Source organism: Neomonachus schauinslandi, chromosome 11 (genome assembly GCF_002201575.2).
Source record: "Neomonachus schauinslandi chromosome 11, ASM220157v2, whole genome shotgun sequence".
NCBI classification, from domain to species: Eukaryota; Metazoa; Chordata; class Mammalia; order Carnivora; family Phocidae; genus Neomonachus; species Neomonachus schauinslandi.
Genome location: NC_058413.1, coordinates 50740510 through 50748510, shown reverse-complemented (window position 1 = coordinate 50748510; position 8001 = coordinate 50740510). Strand labels below are relative to the sequence as shown.

The following is an 8001-nucleotide window of genomic DNA, read 5'->3' as shown; positions in this document are numbered from 1 at the left end:
TCTATTTGATGACAAGAAATGCAATTGAAGAAAAAGTCAATCAGAGAAAGACATGTATCATATGACCTCACTGATATGAGGAATTCTTAATCTCAGGAAACAAACTGAGGGTTGCTGGAGTGCGGGGTGGGGTGGGAGGGATGGGGTGGCTGGGTGATAGACATTGGGGAGGGTGTGTGCTATGGTGAGCGCTGTGAATTGTGTAAGACTGTTGAATCACAGACCTGTACCTCTGAAACAAATAATACATTATATGTTAAAAAAAAAAAAAAAGAAGATAGCAGGAGGGGAAGAATGAGGAGGGGAATCAGAAGGGGAGACAAACCATGAGAGACTATGGACTCTGAGAAACAAACTGAGGGTTCTAGAGGGGAGGGGGGTGGGGGGATGGGTTAACCTGGTGATGGGTATTAAAGAGGGCACGTGCTGAATTGAGCACTGGGTGTTATATACAAACAATGAATCATGGAACACTACATCAAAAACTAATGATGTATTGTATGGTGATTAACACAACATAATAATAAAAAAATGGCAAAAAAAAAGAAAAAAGAAAACATCTGTATCTTACAAAGGAAAATTCTCAATTTAAGGACAGTGTGTAGATGAAACTAATGCACAGCTTCGGTCAAGGTGTCTGAAGTCACCCAGTCCAATTTTGAAAAAAAAAAAAAAAGGTGTTTTACATTTGATTTATTATTCACCCCCTAACACTCCTAAAATAGGGGAATGGAGAATATTGATATAAACATTTACAGTGTCCACCCATCTTCCATTTTGCATACATTTCTTTTTCCAAATACAACAATAGAAAATAAACAGTGTCAGTGAGGTCGTGGAATGAAGTGGCCATACTGAATCTAAAGAATTCCCTTTTGGGAACATGGTGTCATGGTGTGTGTGTGTGTGTGTGTGTGTGTGTGTGTGTTTGAGAGAGAGAGTGAGAGAAAGAGAGAGACTTAGGAAAGATAACCGGAGAAAAGTAACTACATGACATACTATCCATTTCGAGGCAAGGGGCTTAAAAATGAGAACTCTCAGAATTGCTGAATAATTTCAAAAAGGTGTATGTGAAATTATTTCCTAACAGATCACCAGCATGACCTTAGCTATTGTGAAGATAGTTTGAAGTGAGGAGGGCATCAACCTATTCCAAAGAGAACATTTCAGTGCCCTGGAGAAATATGAAAGCAGCTAATAGATTAATATTACATGCCCCCTCTTATATAGAAATCTAAAATAAACTCATAGAAGCAGAGAGTAGAATGGTAGCTTGCCAAGGGCTTGGGGATAGGGAGTCAAGGAATTCCACTGCATTTATTGGTCAAAAAGTATATAGTTTCAGTTATCCAAGACAAATATGTCCTAGAGATCTACAGAATACATAGTGCATATAGTTAACAATGCTGTGTTACATACTCAAAAATTTGTTAAGAGGGTAGATAGTTAAATATCACAAAAAAGAGGGAGAGTGGGAGGGATATTTTAGAGGTGATGATTAAGTTTATGATATTATTTATGTTGATGGTGTCATGAGCATATACTCCAAAGTCATCTGGAAGTATGTATTAAATATGTACAGATTTTTATATTTGTCATAGCTCAATAAAAGTAGATTTAAAAATTGTGGAAATAAGGAAAACAAGGGAAAAAAGGAAGGCATGAAGTCTAAATACACATTTTGGTAGTAATTTGCTAAATTCAGGCAATACATATTTATTTCCACAGGCTAATATGCAGACACTAGGAATCCATTTATGAATTAAAGAAATAAAAATATCCACCACTATGGAGTTGATAGTCCAGGAATGAAGGAAAGAGAAAACAATTAAGACATCCCCCTTTTTGAGACTCTTAGTTTAATCCGGATTATCTTCCTTTTGTTTTATTTTGTTTTTTTTACATACACAGTTGTTTATTTTCATGTGTCCATTTTCTGTCTCTTTAGAGTAGTTGTTATTATGTCTTCTCTGAGCCTGTCCTCAGACTCCCTACCTGAGCATCCACTGGGCAATAAGCACTCCCTCTTCAAATAATGCAACTGTTCTCCATATTCCTGGCCATTAAATGAAGACATGTATTTCCATTTGTATTCCCAAATATATTCCAAAGTGTATTCCCTGACTGTCAAATGGAGAAGACCTGGCCTAGCTGTGCTAAGGAAATATAGATATGGTGTTCTGGGAGAGGAACTGGGAGCCCCACTTTTCAAGCTATTCTTACTTAATCTCTTACACTGCTGTAAGTTTCATCAGACAATAGGACAAATTAATCCTTCAGTACCAAAGTCAGAAATATCACTTTATATAGATCCACTGGTTTCAAATAAGTAAATATGCTATCAGTGTAATGGGTCAGAGAAATCACATTGCATGGACAGGATGAGAGTACCTCTAAATTCTGGAACAAAGAGCAACTCAAGAATGTATGAGAAGAAGGTAACCTGAAGTTGACTTGGTTCTTTGAGTATGAATCTGACCTCTTTTAAATCTAGGGTACGTAATAAAAAAGGGATTAAATTATGGATAACCTCAGCTTTTCCAAATTGAATATTCCAGTGTTTCTTTAAAAGTGAAAGCAAAATAACAGTATACACACATTGACCTCCACATACACTCTCATTTCACAGTGTGGGAAACCTATTCATTTTAACAATTTTCTTCTTAGAGCTCAGGTTTTTCAGGCATGGAATATGTGGTGGATTTGAGAGCATAATGTTTGAAGGAGCACAGATGTGAATTTAAATCCTAGTTTTACAGTGAGCAGCTTTCTTGGGCACTGTATGCTTCATACAGATAAGCTTGGTAAGAAAAATAGTGTATTTGTGAACAAGAAAAGTGTTTCTGGAATCAGAGAACTCATAGTGTGTCTAATGTAAGTGAATATGAATACAGATACAAGGTTAAAATACTACAATTAAATAAATGGGGTTCAATGACACCTATGTGTCTGCATATCTTTAAATCTTATGTGGGGCAGAAAAAAGTTGGATTTAGTAGAATTTACATATTCTTATATATAATATGTGGTGACATTTAATCCTGAGTCTAATCATTTTTTATTAGGGAGATATTAACAAATTATTACTATCTTTTAATTATCTCCTTTTTCTTTGAAATAGATCTAATAAAACTCACCACCTTTGGTTTAAATGAGGCTAATTTTGGTAATGTAATTAAAAGTTTTGAGCTTGAGGAAGATATCCAATAATTCAATTTCTTTTCTCCTTTCCATAATACAGTATTTTAAAGATTTCCCTCACTTGTTTTATAGTTACATTTTAATGTGTAAGTATCATACATTTGCATACACTAATGTGTAAATATCATACTTTTACAGGTATCACATATTACCAAAGACATCTCTGACATATTTATTAATTTATTCATCAATATGCATTTATTGTATTTGATAGTACAGATATTTCACAAAGTACTGAAGATGCAATGGCAAAGACAAGAGACATGGCCCCTGATTATTTAGAGGGTGAGGGTAATTAAACAATAGTTATGTTAGCATATAAGAGTAATGATTGCCAAGTGCAATTACCTACGCCCACGAACATTCCTTCATTTATTAAAATAAAACAATTGGGATTTACTGCGTCACTGAATACGTATTACCAGAGATTTAGAATAAAGCAACACAATGCTTTCCCACAAGAATTCTTAATTGAAGAATATAGACATGAAGTAAAATTGTGCTGTATTATAATAAAATTATTAATGGGTTATATAGAGGGGGAAGAGGGAGTGCCAATTTTATTGAAATGTTGGAAATACTCATAACAGAAAAATTTTTGTTCCATGTTGGTGTTGAAATTTCAAGCCAAGCAATCAGCAAATGCTTAGAGTCTTATGAAGGCTGGTATACATGTATAAAAATATATTGAATCACCCAGTTTGAAGAGAAGGAGCATCACATAATCAGAGTTGAGGTTGGAGAGAAAGGTAAGGATAAGAAAATGGAAAACCTTCCAAAACATGTTAATAATTTGGCCTTTATCTTACACTTAATTGTAAATCACTTAATTATTTAAACTTAAACATTTAAATAGCAGAGAGACATAAAAATGATTTCGGTGAGATCTTTCATGCAACACAATAATGGATGATAAATTAGATCAGAACAATAGTAAATAATAAATTGGCTCAAGACAATAACCCAAATATTACCATCTTCTTGTCAGACAAGAAGAAAATACCTCCACTCTCACAAAATCATCCTTGGAATGATGATATATTTCCCAGAGAAAAACAGACAGATGAAAGGGGAAGAGAGAGTCAGGATGTCATTTTCACTAAGCCACACTTGACTACTTCAGCAAGTTTCCCCTGCCCTTGAATACCTTGTGTACTACAGACTTTATCTGTTTGGCTTTTAGGCTATAAACCAAGGGATTAAGGACAGGAGTTAAGAAGAGAAAGAGATTGGCCATGGTGACATGGAGAAGAGGAGATGTGAATGTACCAGATCTGTGAATTAGAGCCAACACAATGAGTGGCACATAAAAGATGCAGACAGCAAAAATGTGGGACACACAAGTATTGTCTTGAGCAGATCTTCTTATGAGGTAATACCCAGCACTGTTTTCAAAATAAGGATGTATGAAATGACAACAAACACAGAGTCAACTCCAAAGTAACAGAGGACAAGGGACAACCTGTAGATGATGTTGACTTTGACGGGGCCACAGGCCAGCTTCATAACATCAGGATGGTAGCAGTAACAATGTGATAGAATAACATCCTTGCAGAAGGACAATCACTTGAGCAGGATTGGCAAGGGTACCATCAACACCAGGCCCCTAACTGTGGCTGCAATCCCCATCCCAATAATCCGAGGGGAGGTTAAGACCACAGTGTAGCACAGTGGCTTGCAAATAGCTACAAATAGGTCAAAGGCCTTGGCCAACAGGATGGCTGACTCCATGGAGGAGAAGGTATGAATGAAGAACATCTATGTTAGACAAGAATGGAACTCAATTTCTCTGTGATCAGGAGGAAGACCCTGAGTACTGTAGGTAGAGTTGATAACTACAGACCCACATCTGTGGTTGCCAGCATAGATAGGAAGATGTATTGAGGCTCATGAAGGCTGTGGTTTTGATAACAAAGAGGATAATGCAGTTCCCCAGGAGGGCAGTTAGATACATGACACACAGTGGGATAAAGATCCATATTTGTACAGCCTCCAGTCCAGGAATGCCTGTTAGAAGGAGAGTGGATGGCTGGAACCAGCTACTATTTATAAGTTCCATAAGGATATTCTTGGGATCCAGCCCATATCAGTTTCTAAGTGTTTCTACTGGGAGAAAAACATAGATTTTAAGATAGGAGGACATAGTGCATCTAACAACTTGGGACAGCACTAATTCTAGGCATCCTTAGATATCAAAGAATTGATCCTTAAAATGTTTCCCAATTTATCTGAATAACTACCTGGAGTCAGGACAATGGTTAATTGCCATTAAAAGGGAAGAACTACTAGGGTTCCTTTGGCCTAGAACACTCCACTTATTGATCAAGTGACAATGAAGATTAAGTACATAGTTTTCTTTTTTATCTCAATGCTTAGAAAAATTTTATTCTCAGAAGTCTTTCTATTTTTAATTGATCTAATTATGTTTGCATCTACTTTTATTTTCAATTACCTAAGCTGAAACTCCAAAAAAGCTCCTGTACTTTCTCCACATCAATATCATACCTATAAATACTCAAGCATCTGGAAACCTAATCATTTTTCCTGTTAGTTTTACCTGTAGAAATAAAACGTAGAATATTTCAATAACACACATAAACTCCAAACAATTAAAAAAAAAACCTTCATGTGACATCATTCATTTTTACAATTAATTTCTATGTTGATTTTTTAAATTATACGTTGATTTTCAAAACATGAGTGATAAAATCATTAAAGTGGATACTGTCATTAGATCTTAGCTAGTGCTAGAATAGTTCAAACATTAACAAATAATTTCTTTTTTTAACAAATAATTTCCTGAACAAAATTTGAAATGTCTACTTGAAAACATGGATATAATTTATTAGGCAATAGATACCAATACTTCAGGAAATATCTTGAAAAGAGCATAATTGATGTGGAACTTACAAAAAAAATAATAAGCAAACAAAAGCAGAATCAGACCTATAAATAGAGAGAATGAACTAATGGCAGAGGGTAGTGGGGGGATGGGAAAAACAGGTGAAAGGGAGTGGGAGATATAGACTTCCAGTTATGGAATGAGTAAGTCATGGGAATAAAAGGCACAGCATAGGGAATATAGTCAGTGATAATGTAATAGTGATGTATGGTGACAGATGGTAGCTACACTTGTGGTGAGCACAGCATAACATACAGACTTGTCGAATCACTATGTTGTACACCTGAAACTAATGTAACACTGTGTGTCAGTTATACTCAGACAAACAAAAATAACATAATTGGAGGAAATGGTCTTAGCACTTATGTCTTTATTTTACAAAGAAGGGTAGAAGGAGATTATAAATGATAGGTTGAATACACTTAGATTTAAGTGTTTTGTTTAAGATTGCAAGCAGAAACAAAATAGTGATGTAAGTGCATTCGGCTAACTGAGATTTGGGAAGAGGAGAGGTAATATAACTGACCTAAACTCTATCTGAAAGAGTATGAAATCAAAACACAATGTCAAATTTTGTAAAATCATATTATTTAAAAGTATGACCAAAAATTAAAACACCAGAAGAAAAATTAAATAGAGATTAATGAAGGATTCCTTTTCAGGAAGAAAGCTAGAAACAAGGAGGGTTGGGACAGGAGATTATTTATTCTTTCTTTGCTCTCAGCCAAAATTAGTACTGTGCTGTTTAAAAAGCATGCCAATGTAAACAAGGTTATCTTTTTAGAGATGTAAACATATCTTTGAAGATGAATCACAATGCATACATTTCCATGCATTGTTGTATAGACCTATGTTTGTTCAGTCCCCTATTGTCATATTCTTGGCCATGAATGTCTACTATACCCTACTACATTCCTTCGTAGAATGTCTAGTAAAAAGCATTCCACAAAGCATGTCTTTTTAGCTGAGGGAGTGAGTCAGCCCCTCATAAGGATGGCCCCTAATAAGGAGACAGACTTCTTTGGGGATTAGAATACTAAGCTTTATATATATTTCTTCATCTGTACATATGAAATATCTGAGTCTTCTTTGACATGAGTCAAGTAGGAGAAGGAGAAGGAAGAGGAAGAGGAGGAGCGGAATACTCATAGTTCATAATAGATGGGGCATCTGAACATACCACATACTCAGAAACTCAACACATTGCACTGCACCAAACTAAGGCCTGGGACTCTTACAGACATAAAGTTTTGACCTACCACAACACACAATACACCTCATTTAAACATACACAAATACATTCACTACAGGTTCATATACACACGTATTAACCATCTTTCCTTGCTTTGCTTTATCCTCCAGAATATCTTGGAATTGACTCTCCTCTCCTTTATACTCATTTTTCCCTTCTGATTTTGAGACTCTAGCACTACCAGCTCAAGCATCCAAGCCACCATCAACATGACTGCACCACCAATGTAAAACTCAAGTATATACTTCGTTCTATTGTTAGCTGTTTCAGTTTTAATATTTCTTGTACCCATATGTTTAGCCCTGTTCAGTGAGAATGTCTTTTTTTTATTATTATGTTATGTTAATCACCATACATTACATCATTGGTTTTTGATGTAGTGTTCCATGATTCATTGTTTGCGTATAACACCCAGTGCTCCATGCAATACGTGCCCTCTTTATTTATTTCAACTAATTTTGTTTTCTTCTAGTCACTCTCCACTCTAGTCAGATTGGTTGCTTAATTCTACCACATACGACTTACTCATTCCAACATCAAAATATCTGTACACTTTCTGATAGGGTTTCAAATGTGATCATGCTTTATCTCCACTGATGGTAATTAAATTCATCGATTAAAAGCCAGTCTATATTAAAGATTCTAT

The 8001-nt window shown here is 35.4% G+C and overlaps 1 pseudogene; it reads right to left on the bottom strand.

The window, feature by feature from the left end:
* Nucleotides 1-4315: 4315 nt before the first annotated feature.
* On the bottom strand, nt 4316-5260 carry LOC123326222 (annotated as a pseudogene).
* Nucleotides 5261-8001: the final 2741 nt, after the last annotated feature.